This window comes from Felis catus, chromosome B1 (assembly GCF_018350175.1).
Source record: "Felis catus isolate Fca126 chromosome B1, F.catus_Fca126_mat1.0, whole genome shotgun sequence".
In the NCBI taxonomy this organism is placed as follows: domain Eukaryota; kingdom Metazoa; phylum Chordata; class Mammalia; order Carnivora; family Felidae; genus Felis; species Felis catus.
The window spans coordinates 77333098-77354177 of record NC_058371.1 but is presented as its reverse complement, the minus strand read 5'-3'; the positions used below and the strand labels follow the sequence as shown (position 1 = coordinate 77354177).

The 21080-nt window shown below is 38.8% G+C and overlaps 1 long non-coding RNA gene across 2 annotated transcripts in view; it reads left to right on the top strand.

Moving 5' to 3' along the window:
- The window catches only part of LOC109498940, a 171199-nt gene that overhangs the window by 136943 nt on the left and 13176 nt on the right, over positions 1 to 21080 (top strand). For both annotated transcript variants that reach the window (XR_006597354.1, XR_006597353.1), the window contains exon 3: positions 6176 to 6403. This is a non-coding gene — a long non-coding RNA (uncharacterized LOC109498940). The remainder of the gene's footprint in view (positions 1 to 6175; positions 6404 to 21080) is intronic.

The following is a 21080-nucleotide window of genomic DNA, read 5'->3' as shown; positions in this document are numbered from 1 at the left end:
CAGGGAGTGAGAGAGTTAAAAAAAATGTTGCGATTTTCACATAGCTAGCTGTGGAACCAGTATACAGCCCAGGCCATCTGCTTCCTGAGCAGGTACCTCTGACCACTAACTGACAGTTATCTGTAGTCCCAGTGATGGGTAGGAGACCCAGATGAGGACTTCAGTTTGTCTGACTTGAGATTCCCTACTTTTTCTACCAGATTCTCCTTCCCCTATCTCTGCTGTATGCCTGATGACCATGGAGAAGCTGTACTCCATGATTTTTTTGAACCTTAATGAGATGAGATTGAAAAGGAACTGCATGGATGGAATAGAATGAATAGTTTGAGCTAGGCCAATGCTTCTACCAAGAATAACCAGAAAATTGACATAAAATACAAAACTCATTTATTTTTTTTTTTTTTTAAAGTGTCCAAGATCTTTAGAAGTAAGAGGAATTCAAGGACTGAAATTCTGGAGAGAGGAAAGCCTTTTAGAAGTGAGCTGAGGATCCAAGCATCTTTTTTTTTTTTCTCTTGGGGCATTTACCCAATTCTGGATGGGGCTAGACACTGACATTTGGGGTTTGGCCCAGCAGAATCTATATGTGGGCAGAGAAAACGGCAAACTATTGGCAGTTGCTCCAGGGTTTGAATGACAAAAATTGGAGACTTCAGGAGCCTCAAACACACAGTTTACCATCTAAGACTTCATTAATTCCAAAATTTCCTCCAAAATGAGGAAAGAACTTAAAAATCTAAGTCTAAAGTCTCTGATAAGCAGAGCTGACTTTTCCATGATCTCTCTTGGGGCTGAGGAAACAAAAACTTGGCAAGCTCTGAATTAAAGCCCTGGAAGGGCCATGCTCTAGAAAAAGGGACAATCAGAAGTAGACTGAACCTTACTGTCTTAATCAGCTTGGGCTGCCATAACAAAATATCAGAGACTGGGCAGCCTAAATAACAGATATTTCTTTATCCTCAAAGTTCAAGATGCTGGGAGGTCCAAGATCAAAGCTGCAGGCTGAATTGGTTTCTGGTGAGAGCTCTTTTCCTGGCCTACAGATGGCAGCCTTCTCACTACAACCTCTTATAAAGTCACAGTCCTATAGAATTAGGGCCCTACTTTTAGGCTCTTATTTAACCATAATTACACTCTGAAGACCCTATCTTCCAAAGATAGTCACATTGGGAGTTAAGACTTCAACATATGAATTTTGGGGTGACACAATTCAGTCTATAGCACTTATCAAAATGTAGCCTGGCCTCAACATACTGAAATGTGGTAAAGTAAAATAAAAAGTATTTCTTAACAATGTTAACTAAGAGTTATAGCCTGTTTTTGAATGAATTTAGACTTTAAGTGTGAACTACCTGCAAAAAAAAAAAAATAGTTGACTATTTTTTTCTCTCTCTGAGCCCACTACCTCAAGCTGTAGATCTCTGACAGTAAAACATAAACAATAAGAAATAAGCCACAATGTCAACATCTTTTAAATGTCAACCCTTAGTGCAGGGTGGTTCTTTCTGCAGAACTAGTTGTTTGCTCAATATGAGGCTTCTGGGGCTGTTATTTGTGACATCACTTAATGATTTACTGAAGATTCTTACTCAGTGTATGAACCCCTTTCATCAGACAACTCTTTGGGTTCTTATTCCTTCATTTGTTCTTAGAAAATTTGTCAATGCCTTAATATTATAAGTGAACACTTAAATGTTATAGCTGATAGAGACTCTTAACTGATTCTAAAGTTGTGTTGAAGTCAAGGGTGTTTCTTCCTAATTTGGAGTCAGCCAAGTTCAGACTCCAGACACAGGGAAAATGCAGAACAGGACTATCAGTCTTCTTTGTTCAAAACAGATGACTCTGTAAGTATTTGCCTAGTTAAAAATAACAGCATTCCTTCCCCAAGTCATCAGCTGGACAGTCTAGCCTGCTTATGTTTTTTTTAACCCAGTCAGGGGAATTGAGGTCAAAAGGCTATGTACTCTGAATTAAATTTTTTTTCACAGTGGATTATGCTGAAAAATCTATCTACCTTTGATATTTTTCTTTAGTGATTACCCTACTTCTCATTGTGAAAAATGTAACAGATTTACCTTAAATTGCCATGGAACTGCTTCTCTTTCACTGATTTTTCATGTTGTTAACAGAAAACCTAATTAGTTTTCACTAAATTGTGATTCAATTTCCTTTATGAAAGTTTCTAGTAATTCCGATTAACAACTCTTGCTTGAATAATTCCATCTCTTGATGGTTATTTTCAGTGATCTATATCAAGTAAACAGCGTTGGTATTCTCATTCTGTTGTTTCATTTGTATAATTTCCATCCCCAAGTGAATATATCCTTGTCTTTGATTCACATAGAAACTTGTCATGCTCATTTGTCTCTCTCACTTTTTTTTTTGTTACATGCCTACTCTTTATTCCATCTCAAGATTTCATGCAAGAGTAAATACATATATTTGGCATTTTAGGATAACATACCAGCAAAAAATCCCACACTCTTTATTCTCTTCACTATTAATTTATGTTCTGCCCTATCCTTTGCACCAACGAAGAGAGAAAATATCTAGAACAACAACAACAACAACAACAACAACAACAATAACAAAAAGTTATATGAACTTGTAAAGTAAATGTCAAAGCTCTCTCTTTTAAATCTCAAGTATAACTTACTGCTATTGGAAAAGAGTTACAGTGAACAAGTAGTTGATAGCATGATTCTGACTGTTAAAGCATTGTGAATACTGAGGAGATAGTTATATTCCAGCTGAGATTTTAGAACCTTCAAGAAAGCTGCATGTGGTGTTTTTTTTTAATTTTAATAATTCATTACATATTCTGATTTAATCAAATGTTGAGCTTATACTGCTTTTCAGATGTGGGGAAGAAAATACGTGGTTATACAATCCATGTCCTCTGTGGAGTTCCTATCACTTCCCATCTTAATGCCCAGGAGATGTAGTACCAAAGCAGCACCAGATGATCTATGTCAGTGTGGTTCCTGATCCCACCGATAAAGATCACACGCTTGGTACTGCATGTAAATAATCAGTACTGGTGATTGTGATCTCAAGAATTTTGCACAGTTTGGGTCCTGGCTACCTGAGATCATCTTTCTCCCCTGGGTGCTTCACGATAACCACAAAGGGCAATGGAAGGCTGTAAACTTGGTCAAAGACACATGGAGCCACAGGGTGCATTGAGGGTCACTGAAGGGCAAGTATGCTTTGTGCACCATTTATACCACCCTCCTCTGTGATCACTGGTGATGAACTGGGGCACACTTCCTCTAATGATTCCCCAAAGGAGGGTTTTCTTCATCAAGTTCATGCCCTTGACCTTCAGATCAGGCAATGAAATTAGAATGTTCAACAGCAGCAAGGCTAGGAAAGTTTATGCTTCTCTAAATAGCCACAATGGAGCATCCATTATATGATTTCTGAGCTAATTTTGCTAATATAGAATTTTTAAATTAACTTATTCACTCAATGAATTTTTAATTAGGACATAGAGGTGGGATGACCCTCTATCCAGGCAAGAACACAAGTCAGCCTTTTCAACTTTCAGTAGAATGTTAAGCTTGCCTTGTGCATTCTGATATCTAAATCATGTGTGTCTTCTTTCAAGTAATAATGTCTGATATTTTTACTTTGGATTTTTGCCAGAATTTAACTTGAACAGACTGCTCCACAGCTTCTGTCAAAAGGCAGCAGAGAGAAGTGATGTTTGAACAAGACAGTTTATACATTCATCTCTTTAGGTATTCTAAACTGTCTTCTTTATCAAAATAGATCTCCAGAAAGCTATTTACTCGGATTGCATAGATTTAGACCTTTGAAAAACTATCTCCACTGAATTTACATTTTGTTATGCACTTGGCAGTTATTAAAGGTCAGTTTAAAGAGTGCCTACCCAAAAACATTTCTAGTAATCTGATATGGTGGAAAGAAGAATTAGAAGGTGTTAGAAACTAGGACTTAGGGACCTTCATTTAATGCTCAATGGTGCTCCCATACCAACTGGGTCATATCACTAAAGTTCAATTTTCTCATATTAATAAGAGAAAAAAATACCTAGATTTAGTAATACTTAAAGTAAATGAGATAACATAGAGATCTGACACAGAGCAGATGCTAAATACAAACTGAATCTACATCTTGTATGAAATTTGCTGCTATTATGTTGTTCACAGTCTCTCAAATAAGAAACCATGACCAAGAAAGTAATCATTCTTATTGAGAATCATTATACTTCTTTTTAAAAGATAAAAAAGATGGTCACCTGGATGGTTCAGCCAGTTAAGCATCTGACATCAGCTCAGGTCATGATCTCATGGTTCATGAGTTTGAGTCCCTCATCGGGTGAACAAGAGCCCCACTTTGGGGGAGACCCGCTTCTCTCTCTCTCTCTCTTTCTCTCTCTGCCCCTTGTTCACTTGCACCCTTTTCCTCTAAATAAATAAATAAATAAATAAATAAATAAATAAATAAATAAATAAAAATAAAAGATAAAAAAAATGTATCCAACTTGTACCTTTTTAGACTTGGCTGATAAGAAAAGTGTAGCTAAATTTGAGGCTTAAAACATTCTATATACCTAAGTATTTTTCATTTTTCCACATGGTCTTTTTTATTTTCTATTATTTAATCACCCTATCTTGGCTTTGAGGGTTCAGGAAACATTCAGCTAGCTTTTTGCTTTGTTTTAATCAGCTCCCTTTGTCTTTCCCCACAGTGACTTTTCTACACCTTCATCTCTGTCCTGAAGCCAACACTATCCTCCACCACTCAAAAACAATGATCATAAATCTGTACCATATTCCTAGAGCTGTAACAAAGTACCAAAAACTGGGTGGCCTAAAAGGACAGAAATCTATTTTCTCACAGTTCTGGAGGCCAAACATCCAAGACCAAGGTGCCACCAAGGCCCTCCTTCTTCCTCTGGGACTCTGGATAGAATTTTTCCTTGCTTTTTCCTAGCTTCTTGTGGTAGCCACCAATTCTTGGTATCCCATGGCTTATGGCTGCCTTACTCCAGTCTCTGCCTCTGTAGTCACATGCTATTTTTCCTCTTCTTGTAAGGACACTAGTCATTTTAGATTAGGACCCACCTCAATGACCCCATCTTAACCTGATTACATCTACAAAGATCCTATTTCCAAATTAGGTCACATTAACAGGTATCAAGAGTTCAGACTTCAATAAACCTTTTGGTGGAAACACATCTCAAACCATAGTAACTTTCTATTTCTCAGACAAAACTGGTATTTTTCTTCTAAAATATCTACAGTCATTGGGGTGCCTGGGTGGCTCAGTTGGTTAAGCCTCAGACTCTTGATTTCAGCTCAGGTCATGATCTCATGGTTCGTGGGTTTGAGCCCCATGTAAGGCTCTGACTGCAGTGTGGACTTGGGATTCTCTCTGCTTGGGATTCTCTCTCTCTCTCTCTCTCTCTCTCTCTCTCTCCCTCTCTGCCCCTCCCTAACTTGCTCTCTCTCTCTCTCTTTCAATGCCAATAAATAAACTTCAAAAAAAATTAAATATCTACAATTATCTATTGTGACTTCAACACTTAGGACTTCCCTGCAGTACCAGAAGACGGTTCTCTCCTTTGTGTTGCTGGACCTTCCACCTCAGCTGTAGGCTCCATCTCCTTCCCACTTCACCAATTGCCCCTCTCTCAGCGTTCGTCTCAGAACTTCACTTCTCCTACTGAATTTCATTGCTGTATTCCGCAAATACAGTTGACCCTTAAACAATGCAGAGGGCATGGGCACCAACCCCCTCCAAGTTAAAAATCCATATTGCTTTTGACTCCCCAAAAACCTAATAGCCTCTGTTGACTGGAAACCTTATTGATAATATTAACAGTCAATCAACATGTATTTTGTATGTTTATGTATTATATACTGTATTTCTACAATAAAGTAAGCTAGAGAAAAGAAAATGTCATCCAGAAAATGATACAGAAAATAAAAGACATTTACAGTAATGTACTGTATTTATAAAATTTTTTTAAAAAATCTACTTATAAGTGGACCCATGCAGTTCAAACCTGTGTTGTTCGAACATCAGCTGCCTGTTCAAATCTTCCCAATCTATTTAAAAAACACTTTATTTTGAATCTTTCTTTCTATTTTGAACCTATTTTTGCCATTACTAAGTTATTCTCCTTCTCTTGGAGATCCAGGTTTATGGAAAACTTAATGAACCCAAAACTTATGGAACCCACCATCTCTGCATTCCTACCACATGTGTTCATTCTACAAGGAATCACTGAGTGAAGAGGCACTGTCTGTCTCTGGCATGGGAGTCACAGCAGTAAAGCCAGACAGATGTTGCTTCTGATTTCAAGAAGAGAAAACAAACACCAAACAATACCTACATGTCTCCATAGAGAAACTCCAGAGCTTGCATGGTAAGGAGACCAGAGAGTGCGTGGTAAAGAGACCAGCCTAGAATGTGGAATTGGGGGTTTTCCTGAAGAAGTAGCATAACCTAATCAAGCAATTATTAGCACATTATTTCTTTGCCTGAATACTCTTCCTCATTTAATAGCACCACAAGATGAGGGAGAAGGGAAATCTTTTCCTCATCACCAAAATTTAATCTCTAAGCCCTTATAATTCATCGCAGAAAGCACCTCTCCCTACTCCTTCACCACCATACCTATTATATCTCACATGGACTATGGCAATCATTATATAACAGCAAACATTTTCTGTAAAGGGCCAGAGAGCAAATACTTTAGTCTTCATGAGCTATAATAGTTCCTATGACAAATGTTCAACTTCACTGTTATAGTGCAAAAGCAGCAATGGACGATATGTAGATGAGTGAACATTACTGTGATCCAACAAAACTTTATTTATAGACACTAGAATTTGGATTTCATATAATATCATGAAATACTCCCCCCCCCCGCCCCCAATTAAAAATGTAAAAGCCATTCTTAGCTCTCAGCTGTGCCAAAACAGGTGGCCGGCAGAGTTTGGTCCATGGGTATAGTTTGGAACCCCTAGTCTAACTGGTCTCTCTCTCTACATGGCAGCCAGAGATGACTCTCTAAATACAAGTCTGTACGTATGGAACGTGCCTTCTTAAAAATCTCTGATGTCTCCTCTATAAACACACTGATAAGACTGACATACAAGGCTCTTCCACCAGGTGGCCCCAAAACTTACTTTCTAAACTCCTTTCTTTCTCTCATGCCTCTATGCCCTTATATCAGGTCCAAACTGACCTAAGCCAGTTTGGTCAGGCTCAACTCTCAGGTGCTTTTTGGTAGATACGTAAAGTCCCAGACAACATGTGAAGGAAGTGAGCCAGCCACTCTCATTTCCTACTTAGTTATAATGAAAGTAATTCTCAGACCAAATTCTTTCTCACATTTATTAGCAAACTGGCACAAAACAGTGAAACAACGTATTTAACTCAAACTTTGGTAAAGTTTGAGCAATTTGTCTGCATTGCCTCACTTCAGTAGTCCCCTGAGGCAAATGAGGCAGTATTCTCGTCGCAGGATTCAGCTAACTACACACTCAGATAAAAGTCACATATTCCATCAACAGAGCCAGCCAGGTGAGGGGGTGCCATTCTTAAAAGTAAAAGAGACCTTGCTAAATTTCTATACCCCATTCATGCAAGATGAGAATGTCTCCCAAATATTTTCACCAATCCACAATTCTTTTTTTCTTTTTTAATTTTTTTTTAATTTTATTTTTGAGAGATAGAAAGAGAGAGTGGGGGAGAAGGGCGGGGGTCGGGGAGGGGAGAGAGAGAGAGAGAGAGAGAGAGAGAGAGAGAGAAAGAATCCTAAACAGGCTCTATGCTCAGCATGGAGCCTGACACGAGGCTCAATGCCATGCCCCTGGGATCATGACCTGAGCTGAAATCAAGAGTCGGGTGCTCAACTGATTGAGCCACACAGGTGCCCCATTCCATATCTTGAATACCACTAATCTGACAACTAAAAGCCCATTTTTAATATCATTTATGCTAATAAACCAGCCACTAATTTCACCAATGAAATTCACATTGCTAACACTTATTATGATTATTTAAACCCCTTTAGTGGTGATCAGAGATAAAACTAGCTGAAGCTCTTGCCGTAGCCGCCTCTAGAGTGGTTAAATGCCAGTATACACAGCCCTTGGATGTGCACCAAATTAGATAAACTGATAACACCTTATAATTGTAACAAATACTACACAGTCTATGTACATAACAACGTGACATTTCCTCTACTTCAGTGTTCTTTCTTCTTTGTCTAGAGAGGCTAATCTTCCTTTAAAACCCAGTTTAAATTTTGCCTCTTATTTAACTAATTCTTACCGACTTATGGGCATTACCCATGGCAGTATTAATTTAATCATTTTGTGAATGAGGAAACTGAGGCTCAGGGGGGTTAAGTGGTCAGCCCAGATTAGGTGACAGAGCCAGAATTCAAATCCAGGACAATTCTACTGAATCCTGTGGAAAAAACTCATGAGGGCATGCTGAACAAAAAATACCTAATGAGTTTAATTCAAACAAACGTTAAGAATCTGTGGAAAAGGGGTGCCTGGGTGGCTCAGTCAGTTAAGTGTCTGGTTCTTGACTTTGGTTCAGGTCATGATCTCACAGTTCATGAATTCGAGCCCCACACTGGGCTCTGCGCTGACAGTGCAGAGCCTCTTGGGATTCTGTCCCCCCTCCCTCTCTCGTATACTCCTCCCCTACTTGTATGCTCTGTTTCACTCTCTCAAAATAAATAAACTTGAAAATAAAGAATCTGTGGACTATTTGCTTGAAAACGATTGAACTAGGATAAAATATACAGAATTATGAGAAACAGAAGTATCTGACATACGTGGCTCGGGACGTGATTTTGTTCGATAGATCAGAAGTGTAACTTAGCAGTACTTTATGTCTTTTTTATCAGATATAACCAAAGCCCAATAAAGTCTTTCCCCTACAGTAATCAAAAGGCTGGTCTTCTACGGCCTAAACGAAAGGCATTGATGACCTATGTCAAGCAGCCTGACACATAATGGTAGTTTGATAAACATTGAATAAGTGAATTGCATTAGCTTACCATTCATTTCACAGTTTGATTCTATGCTAGGCTACTAGACATTGGTTTGAACCACTGCTTTCATAGAAATAATTTCTTTGACATGCATCTTATCATATGGTTAAAGTAATATGAAGGTCCCCTTCTAGAATCCATTTAGTCAACTATTATCGCATCTTCATACATGCTGAAAAACAATGTAATTTTCCCACACAAGGCATGTTCCAAGAACAGAGAACTCATTGCTTATGGTTGTTTAAATTCCTTAAACTCCTTTGGCATGCCACTTATGCCCAATGTAAGACAAGAGATAGTGTGAAAAACTCACAATCATCTATTTAGTCATCTAGAAAAGATGAGTCAGAGTAGTTATAAAACATCAAAATTCTAGCCAAGATAGAAAAGCCCAATGCAACTTCCCCTATGGTGAAAGGACCAAGGAGTTAATATTTGAAGTAAATCTTCCCAGCCCACAGACAAACCCAAGGACATATGAACTCAACAAAAAACTCCAGAGCTCCTTACATGGTGACCTAATTAAGAGTATGGAAGGGTCACCATAGAGGCATTTGATCAATACAAACTAAAAGGCATGACTATAGCTGTGGTTGTACAACTTCTTGACCCTGCTGATAACAGCAAGAATTTCTTTGTTGACTTTATGTTCTATGGATGAAACAGGTTTTGATTAGTAAGCAACTGAGAATTTAATGCCCTTGCACATGGCCCCACATCAGGCTCTGTGCTGACAGCTCAGAACCTGGAGCCTGCTTCAGGTCCTGTGTCTCCCTCTCTCTCTGCCCCTCCCCGCATTCTCTCTCTGTCTCTCTCAAAAATAAAATAAACATTAAAAAATTTTAACACACACACTAATAACTTGAAATTATGGATGATGTCCTTCTGCCGGAAGTCCAACACCATAGAGAGTCTTTGTAGAGTGTATGATAAGATAGCACCTTTTAGAAGGGAAGAGAAAAAAAGTGTTAGAAACCAATTTTTCCTAAAAATTTGGAAGCTTTCCTTTTTTGAGATAGAGCATGCTAGGTTTTACATGGTTTTTCTTGAGTAGGGCACTGAAGTCATTTCCACAGTTGCCAAGAAGCATATTTCCTTTCATCACTTTATTGAAATTAAAACTTCCCAAGAGTTCATCTTCTGCTGATACCTATCCATGTTCAATACTGCAAACAAAAGTAGAAATAATTCTTGGGATTCTAGAATCTACAATCGTATTTAAAAAAAAAAACAATATAATATTCCAGATACAACAGAGGTTTCTGGTATCTGACTCCAGTGGCTCCTTGTTGAACAATTTGTTAGCTTTGGTGGCATTGTTGAGGAACCACTGTTGATAACTATGAAGGTTACATTTTGCAAAGGCCTCCACCTCAGGGAGGAAAAGAATCTATTGAGAGCAACCGCAAGTATGGGTGCTACTTAGGGGCTTATTCAAACACAGTCTTTGCTTATGTGACTTTGGTACTAGCATAACCGATTATAGGGCCCTGGTCTTGTGAAACTGTATGGGAAACACGGGCCTGTACGTGTTGAGGATCTTACATTGTATACAATACTGAACTTTCCTACACTTCAGTTTCTTCATCTATAAAACTGGGGATAATAATAATAGCTCTACCATCCCTGCAAAATGCTTAGAACATTTCCTGGTACACAGCAAATGCTCAGCAAATGGTGACTGTTGTATTTTTTTCTGAGTTTCAAGTGAAGTGAGGGAATAGTTTACAAAAAGCAATCTTCCTGGGTCTCTCTAGTTCTTCTGAGAAACTGTTTCTAAGTTTCTCATTCTTGAGAAATCTGCTGACAACTTCATGTCATTTAAGAAACTCTCAAAACTGTGGGGCGCCTAGGGGGCTCAGTTGGTTAAGCGTCGCACTTTGGTACAAGTCATGATCTCCTGAGTTTGTGAGTTTGAGCCCCACATCGGGCTCTGTGCTGACAGCTCAGAGCCTGGAAACTGCTTCGGATTCTGTGTGTGTGTGTGTGTGTGTGTGTGTGTGTGTGTGTCTCTGCCCCTCTCCCTCTCATTCTCTCTCTCTCTCTCTCTCCCTCCCTCTCTCTCTCTCTCAAAAATAAACATTAAAAAGTTAAAAAAAAAAGAATTTATCAAAACTGGAATGCACAAGATAATGCAGTTTTATGAAGTAAAACAGATATCCTCACCAGTTTGGTTATTTAATTTATGAAATTGAAATCTTTGAAGAATGACTGGTGGTGCTATAAGAGCTACGCCTCCAATTATCTTGCAAGACTTTTCCGACAGTTCTATTTTACATATTTTAGGTGAAGTGGGAGTAGAGATGGATCTTATTATGCTTTGAAATTTGCACACAGAGGTTGCCAAGGGCACAGCATATTTCTGTCCTTAGTCTTTTATTTGGTTTACTTACAGAAAAAGTGAAAGGCTTTCAGCCACAGAAAATAAGCTGATCAACATAAAAATCTTTTTTTTTTAACTTTTGTGTTCAATGTTTATTTAATTTTGAGAGAGAGAGAGAGAGAGACAGAGACAGAGCATGAGCAGGGGAGGAGCAGAGAGAGAGATGGAGACACAGAATCCGAAGCAGGCTCCAGGCTCTGAACTGTCAGCACAGAGCTTAATATGGGGCCTAAAACCATGAACCGTGAGATCATGAGCTGAAGTCAGATGACCTAAAGTTGGATGCTTAACCAACTGAGCCACCAGGCTCCCCAACATTAAAATCTTCAATATGCTTCAAAGACAGTCTTGCACATAAGTAATGCATATCCAGTATGGATATTTAGAAAAATATTTTCCATATCAAAAATAAAATAAAATTAATGCAACGGCATGGAAATATTCACTGTTAATATTTTGATGTGTATAATTCTAGTCTTCATGCACCCCATGTACACACACACACACATACAAATAAATATGCGTACACATATCAAATTCTATTTGATAATATACTGTTTTCACTTAAGATATCATGAATCTACAGACAAATCTTCAAGGAAAGAAATAGGTGGAGATCCTGGAAAACAGACTATGGGTTGGGGGGATCTTCTCAAAGGACTGAGAGGAATGGTCAGGGGAAGGCAGGACTCTGTGCAAGATGAGCAGAAATATGGGCCAGGATTGCAAGACGGAGAGGGAATCAGACATCATGAAACAAGATGTGAGCAAGGTAGAGACTTGGTAAATTGGAACAAAGAGCAAACACAATAAATGAAAAAGAGTACAGTAATAGACTTGAGACTAGTGACAAATTGTCCTGAGGTGTCGGACTGGTTAGGCAGGTCAGACTGACAAACAGACCCCAGACTGCAGTGTCGCTTAGCTTGGGGCTGGTTGGAGGCAGAGTTATGGTGGGGTCAGCAGCATCTTCCTGACCATTAGACTTCAATTATGGTGGTGAGAACTTGAAACTAAAAGGTCAATGCCAGCCCCCAACTTACACTCTTTCATCCTTCCCTAGATCCCATAAACATCTAATTGCTTGTATTAAGTCTCTTTACGGGAGACTTGTGATTTCCAGCTAGGCATGGAAAGAACTTGGAAGTTGTCACTGTGTCTTCACAAAAGGAGAAATGCTAAACAAACTGAAAATCAACATCTCTTCTTAGATACAAAAACTGGAGAACAGGTGGATACAGAAAGCCACAGTTTGCTAGGTAGGAACAGAAGCCCACCCTGGAGCCAGTATTGGTAGGAACACTTCAAACTGTAATGGAGGAATTGCTGGAGGCTCAGTGTAGACTAACTTGAGAGTTAAGAATTCTAAGGGGCCCCAGGCTTGTGGGGGCGCTCCCACACATTCACAAGTTTTATCTCCAGGAGCTCTACAAGGTTTCTCACTGTGATGATTAGAGAAAAATCCTATCATGCTTCCCACAGGAGGAAAAGAAAAGTAACCATTTTGAAATATGCCTGGAGACCTCTGTTACCCTTGATAAGGCTTGCCCTCAAAGGAAACTCTTTCACAAAACCTAACAAAACTGATCTGAGGGAAGGCAAATACCCATCTCCAGCCCCTTTCCCTTTGTTGTCTCACTTAAGGCGGAGGAGGGGGAACTGAGAAGCATGCGTGAAGGTCACAGCCCAGGGATAAAGGCTCATTAAAAGACAAACCTAATCACAGGACTATAGAATGATTCTTTCCCCCCAAAACGTCACGAACATCAATAGAGCTTCTGTATAAAAACGGGATTACAGCTGACACAATTGCAAGCCTCAGACCCTATTTAAGAGGTCTCTGGGAAAACACGAAGACAAATAGGACAAAAAACAAAGACTAGAGGAAATTTCAGCCTCTGATGCTACAGCTACAGCAAATGGTAAATCTCATTTAACTCCTAGCCAAATTAACATAAAACTCACACCCAAAGCCTGTTTATGCATACATATATCAAATCATCACTATGTACACTTTAAATATCCTACAACTTTATTTGTCAATTATACCTCAATAAAGCTGATTTTTTTCAAAAACTGTTTACCTCAGTTCTTTTGACTTGATACATCATGTCTGTCTTTCAAAAAACTTTTTCAAAACGTATGTTAAAAGGCAAAAAAAAACACAGTCAAAGGAGTCAAAACATGCATTAGAACCAGACTCAAATATAGTGGGGATTTTGGAATTATCAGACCAGGAATCTAAAATAACTATGATTAATATCCTAAAGATTCTAATGGAAGAAGTAGACAACATACAAGAACAGATGGGTAATATAAGCAAAAAGGTGGAAATTCTAAGAATCTAAAAGAAATGCTAGGAATCAAAAACCCCAAACTGGGGCGGGGGGCGGGTGGGGGGGTTCCTGGGGTGGCTCAGGCAGTTAAGTGTCCGACACTTATTTCGGCTCAGGTCATGATCTCCCAGTTCGTGAAATGGAGCCCCTTGTCATCCTTCATGATGACAGCAAGGAGCCTGCTTGGGATTCTTTCTCTCTCTCTCTCCCTCTCTTTCTGCCCCTCTCTCTCTCTAAATATAAATAAATAAATAAATATCCCACCATAACTGAAATAAAGAATACCTTAATGGGCTCATCAATACAATTGATGAGCTGAGGAAAGAATCAGTAAGCTTTTAAGAAATGTCAATAGAAACTTCTAAAACTGAATCCAAAAAGAGAAAACAATAAAAAAGATAAAACAGAATATCCAGGAACTGAGAGACAATCACAAAAGATATACATAATGGAATACCAGAAGGAAAAGAAAGAAAGGTGAATGGAAGAAATATTTGACGAAATAATGGCTGAGAATTCTCATTTTTTCATTTTTTTTTATTTTATTTTTTTAATGTTTTTTTTTTTTCAACGTTTATTTATTTTTGGGACAGAGAGAGACAGAGCATGAACGGAGGAGGGGCAGAGAGAGAGGGAGACACAGAATCGGAAACAGGCTCCAGGCTCTGAGCCATCAGCCCAGAGCCCAACGCGGGGCTCGAACTCAGGGACCGCGAGATCGTGACCTGGCTGAAGTCGGACGCTTAACCGACTGCGCCACCTAGGCGCCCCTCATTTTTTCATTTTTTAAGGCTGAAAATTTTCTAAAATTAATACCAGCCACAGGTCTAGGAACCTCAGAAAACATGAAGCAGAATAAATACCTGAAAAAAAGGAGTCTTTATAATGAAAGTATAGAAAACTGGATCCTTTCTATTTGAAACCAACAAAGTCATTTCTATTTCCTATTCTGAACACCAGCTTATGTGATTTCTTACTTAACTTCCCAAACTTCAGCCTCTTCTCATATAAAATTAGGGCAGTAATATCTGACTAAGTGATACATTATGGGAATTAGATGCTGTATCAAAAGTGTATAGGGACACCTGGGTGGTGCAGTCAGTTAAGCGTCCGACTTCAGCCAGGTCACGATCTCACAGTCCGTGAGTTCGAGCCCCGCGTCAGGCTCTGGGCTGATGGCTCGGAGCCTGGAGCCTGTTTCCGATTCTGTGTCTCCCTCTCTCTCTGCCCCTCCCCCGTTCATGCTCTGTCTCTCTCTGTCCCAAAAATAAATAAAAAACGTGGGAAAAAAAAAAGTGTGTAGCATAGTGATATATAAATAAATAAGTGTACCTACATTTCTAGATACAGTATAGATATATTTGCTCAATATGTGTTAGTCATAATCATTATTATAAATGATGAAGTACCAGTTCAGAATTCTTTCGGTTTTCTGATGGCAATTTACTGGTCCATGCCAAGCCTCGGGAGGTACTACACACCCCCAGGTGTGAAGGCGAACAGTTGTTGGGGCAGAAGGCCAGACCGAGCATTCTATTAACCTCCGTAATTCTCAGGGACATGCTCCCTGCTTACCTCTCCAGGGTACTCGCACTTACTTCATTGCCAACTTGCTTCACCACATGGCATCTGTTCTTCCTAATTCGTAATGTCAACAGTTCCTTCAACTCTATTCCAAGGGCCTTTCCAAAATGGTCCTTATACTCCTGCACTTTTTACAGTCTTCTAACTCCAGTGTTTCAACATTTTTGCTAGACTTATCAGTAAATAAGTAGTAAATAAGCAGTAAAAGGTCACCTTCATCTCCGGCCCTTAAAGCCAGGGTCCGTCCAGCTCTTGTCTCCCCTTGCATTCCCCGGGAGCCAGCCTTGACCCTTTCTGGCTTTAAAAAAAATAAATGCACCTTCTGAACAGGAAAATGAGGCCCCTAAATGTGCCTTTTCAGTGTCCTTAAAAATGAAAAGAAGTGTTTATAATTCTTATCTTTTCTTGGGGAGGGGAAAAAGAGGATATCATCTTTCTCCAGATCTTACTTATCTCTCCTTCTAGAGCTATTGATGAATCAGCCAAGCCCCATTTCCTAAAGAGACTGGAAGATCTTCTACCTCCCCAACATATATATTATTTTGTACAGAACTCATTTGCCAATACAGCATTGGCTCTGTGAGTCCATGGAAGGTGGCAGGAGGCAAATGGAAGAAAGAAACTTAAAAAAAAATTAATTGCAGTATAGTTAACATTCAGTGTTATATTAGTTTCAGGTGTGCAATATAGTGGTTCAACAATTCTATACATTAATGCTCATCATAAGTGTACTCTTAATCCCCTTCACTTATTTCACCCGTCCTCCCACCAATCTCCCCTCTGCTAACCGCCAGTTTATTTTCTCTAGTTAACAGTCTGTTTTCTTTATTGGCTCTTTCTTTCTTTCTTTGTTCATTTGTTTTGTTTCTTAAATCCCACATATGAATGAAATTATATAGTATTTGTCTTTCTCTGACTGACTTATTTCTTTAGCATTATACTCTCTAGATCCATCCATATTGTTACAAATGGCAAGATTTCTTTCTCTTTTACAGCCGAGTAATATTCCATTGTATGTATATACCCCATCTTCTTTATCCACTCATCTATTAATAGACACTTGGGTTCTTACATAATTTTCTTACAAAAAAATGTTACTATAAACCTGGGAGTGCACATACCTTTTCAAATTAGTGTTTTTGTATTCTTTGAATAAATACCCAAGTAGTGGAATTACTAGATCATATGGTAGTTCTATTTCAAATTTTTGAGAAACTTCCATACTGTTTTCCACAGTGGCTACACTGGTTTGCATTCCCACCAACAGTGCATAAGGATTCCTTTTTCTCCACATCCTCACTAACACTTGTTGTTCCTTGTGTTTTTTTATTTTAGTCATTCTGACAGGCATGAGGTGATATCTAATTGTGGTTTTGATTTGCATGGGGGACGAGTGATGTGGAGCATCATTTCACGTGTCTGTTGGTCATCTCCATGCTTCTTTGGATAAATGTCTGTTCATGTCTTCTGCTCATTTTTTAATTATATTATTTGTTTTTAAGGTATTGTATATGTTCTTTGTACGTTATGGATACTAACCCTTTATCAGATATGTCATTTGCAAATATCTTCTCCCATTCGGTAGCTTGTCTTTTAATTTTGTTATTTCCTGTTTTGTGCAGATTTTATTTTAATAAAGTCTGAGTATTATTTTTGTTTTTGTTTCCCTTACCTCAGGAGACATATTTAGAAAGATGTTGTTACTGTCAATATCGGAGAAATTACTGCCTATGCTCTCTTCTAGGGTTTTTATGGTTTCAGGTTTTAGATTTAGGTCCTAATGCATTTTGAGTTTATTTTTGTATGGTGTACAAAAATGGTCAAGCTTCATTCTTTTGCATGTAGCTGTCTAGTTTTCCCAACACTGTTTGTTGAAGAGACTTTTTCCCATTGCATATTCTTGCCTCCTTTGTTGAAGATTAATACACATATAATTGTGGGTTTATTTCTGGGTTCTCTATTCTATTGATCTATGTGCCTATTTTTGTGTAAGTACCACATTGTTTTAATTACTATAGGTTTGTAATATAATTTGAAGCCCAGAATTGTGATGCTTTCAACTTTAGTTTTCTTTTCATGATTGCTTTGGCTATTCAGGGTCTTTTGTATCTCCATACAAATCTTAGGATTATTTGTTCTAGTTCTGTGAACAATGCTGCTGGTATTTTGGTAGGGATTGCATTAAATCTCTAGATTGATTTGGGTAGTATGGGCATTTTGAAAGGAACTTTTACTTTTTTTATCAAAAAAAATTTTTTTAAACATTTATTCATTTTTTTTTGAGAGACAGAGAAAGACAGTGCAAGCAGGGGAGGGGCAGAGAGAGAGGGGGACACAGAATCTGAAGCAGGCTCCAGGCTCTGAGCTGTTAGCACAGAGCCCAGTGCGGGGCTTGAACTCACAAACTGTGAGATCATGACACGAGCCGAAGTCGGACACTTAACTGACTGAGCCACCAGGTGCCCCGAAAGGAACTTTTAAGTTTAATTAGTTATTTCAAGCATAAAAAGATCTAAAGTATAATATAAAGAACAACCTTACATCAGTTACCTAGGTTTCGCAAATCTTAACATTTTGCTCCATTTGCTTCAGAGCTCTTTCTATTTTTACCCTTATAGTGAAGCCCTTCTTATAGTTTCACTCCCCTTATTACTTCTTAAGAGGTAACCATGATCCTGAGCTATCATGAGGATACTTTATCTGTTTCCTACATTAGACTATAAACTCTCCAAGGGCAAAGTCTATACCATTTGTCTGAAGTTAAAACAACTCCCTGTTGGCTTTGTAACTACAGAAAAGCAGGAGCTCAGCCACAAGTCAGAATCCCACCTCTTCCCAATGATTCTGGACACATCCAAAGGGGGTGCTTCACAGACATCCACAAAGCAATTTGTCTGCTACAAATAGCACTTAGGATAACAAGAATAAAAATAGCTAACATTCATTAAATGCTGTTGAGTGTTTACTCTGTGCTGATCGTTTTGATAACCAGTTCACATGTAAGCATTTAATCTTAACAATTACCTATGAAATGAGTTGTTCTCACTTTAGAGACCGAGAAATGGATCCTTCAAGAAGAAACACATCACAGATTATGTGAGAATATGTGAACCTAAACATTTGATTCCACGACACGAAATCCCTTCTCATACCCCTTCCTTTAGCCCCATTCTTCCACCCAGCTCCAATGCTCAACCTATTTGTCCAAGTTTACTACGTGCAAAGCCATGTGGAGATCCCACAGCAGTGCCCAGTCTTTCGTGACAATATCAACGCCTATGCCACCGGTGTTTGTCAGATGTTCCCAAACATAATAGCAGGATGTTAGGGTGGGACTCTTCCTGCACCAGGATGATAGCTCTCAGGACCCAAAGAGAAAAGAGACAGACCTCTCCAATGCAGATTTTAAATCAAATGACCCTGAGAAACTGTCCCATGATTTTTTGGATCCTTCAGTGAGAACAACAGTATTAAAAAGGAGGGGTTGGAGGCATGAAGATTTCTCATTTTGTCCAATGTAGAGTGTGTCTCTGTAGAGAGCTTACGTCTCCCTCCCACAACTAAACTTAAAACTCTGGACAAGATACAAAAGCAAACAAACAAAAACAAAAGCAAAACAAAAACAAAACAAAAACCCTGCCTAAAGACCTTGAAAAGTAAACAATAGCAGGAAGATTCGGGAGGAAAGTCAAAACTTAAAAAACAAAGTGAATAGCAGTGAATTTCATGATTTTTCCCCCTCTCATTTTCCCTTATTATCGCCTGACTTTGACCAGAGAACAGGCTAAATCAGGGAACTATTTAGTGGATGCAGGTGGCAAAAACCCCAAGAGAAGCCAAGTGTCTGACTAGAAGACCAAAAAAGGGGTCCCTGAGATCCAGAGAAACACACATCTCCCCTAAGCATTGATCACCTCTTGCAAAATTGACCACATCTTCCAGCTGACACCTGCCAGTGGGGAACATCAAGGCAAATTCCTCTGATTATCCTGCCTCTTTTCTCATGCTACTGTTGCCACAATCCCTAAACATAGGCCCCAATCTCATCTAACCTCCACGGCCAATTTCAGACCTATGGGTTCCATCCTCCATACCTCTCAGCAGCTAAGAACTGGGGATGGGAGGACAGATGGCAATCCTCTGGTGAGCCATCCTAAATGCCCTCCTTCCCAGTTTCTCTCTTCCCCAGTTCCAGTACCACAGGAACAGGTCATCAAGTCTGCTTCTAAGAAATTGATCAATAATGGAAGAGGATACTAGTCCCCCCTTTTTTGCACACACCCTAAATCTTTATAAGTGGTTCTCTGGAACTTTTCCTTGTCTCAGATAAGGGGAAGAAACATCTCGTCCTATCCTCCATGGGGATGGGAGTGGCATTTAGTGCACATTGTGCTCCCCCTCATAAAAATTACTTCCTCTCTTCTATTGATTCAGGGTGTGGGAACTCAAGTGGTAAAAGGGCCAGTCCTGGAGCATGTTGGGAAAACTTGTGGTGAAAAGGCTGTTCCTAATTATTGAATATAGAATATGGGATACTGGATACCTTTTGTCCTCAGCTTTTGATCTGAGTCACAATTTGAGGACAATAGGAAAATCATCAGACATCTTCATGCAAAATCAATTATGGAATTGGAAAAGATCTAGTCCCAGTGTACAATAACGAATAAGGACAACATTTTCAAATGACCCCACATCCATCTCAAGTTGACCCTCTCTAATCAAGTGTTAGATTCTAAACCAGTGTTTTCAAAATGGGCTTGACCCATAGGTGAGGCATAAAATCAGTTTCGTCAATCACTCAAGTAGATGTTGACCAGCATCGTGTAAAATGAAATAGAATAGAATAGATGAGCATATTTTGAGAAATTTTGGTTTGGAAAGCTCTGCCATAACTGGTAGGGCAGAGAAGGAGATGGTAAACTGCGCACACATGGTAGAAAATCTGTCACACTGAGAGTTCCACAGAAGAATCCCACAGGAAGAAGGCAGGTTTTTCTCTCACCTAATGAATGTTGGCTTCAGGGAGCTGGGGACAATATATAAAATAAAAATAAAATACAAAATATTTTTAAAAAGTCAGATTGTGGCATTTGAAATTTTCTTGAAGATGGAAAATACTGTTTCCTCAAAGCCATTTATATCCTGCCCAAGTCTGAGTTACTGAGCTAACCAATTAAAGCTTTTAGCACAGTGCTTAACATACTTTAAGTGCTAATGATATATATCTCGTGTTGTTGTTGTTGTTGTTGTTGTTGTCATTCATTTCCTGAAAGTTCTTACCAGTTAATACTATCCAATTTCCTAGGGTAATGCCACACTGTTAAAATATCCAAATATACAGTGTTGGGGAGGGAGAAATGCCTACATTTTAAAAGTATTTTTTATTGTAGGTTTTGCCATTTCTTTTGCTTAAACCCAGTGTTCAGGATGACCTAATTTTAGAAGCAAGTGAACTTAACATTTATTTTCATCACAATTAGAATGATTTGTTCTGCCCTTTCTGTAGGCAGAAACTTAAATCCAAATGAGATTCTGAAGTGAAAAATAACATTCACAAGTAAGTACTGTCAAGGCTTATGCCAGATGCTACTCTGTTAGTTTTAAGTGCATTAATTTCAGCATCATTATATCCTAATATTAGCTGACACTACAGAGGCTCAGGTGTATTGAGACTCTTGTTTCTTTTCACTCCTGGTCCCTTCCCCCACCCTTTATTCAGTTC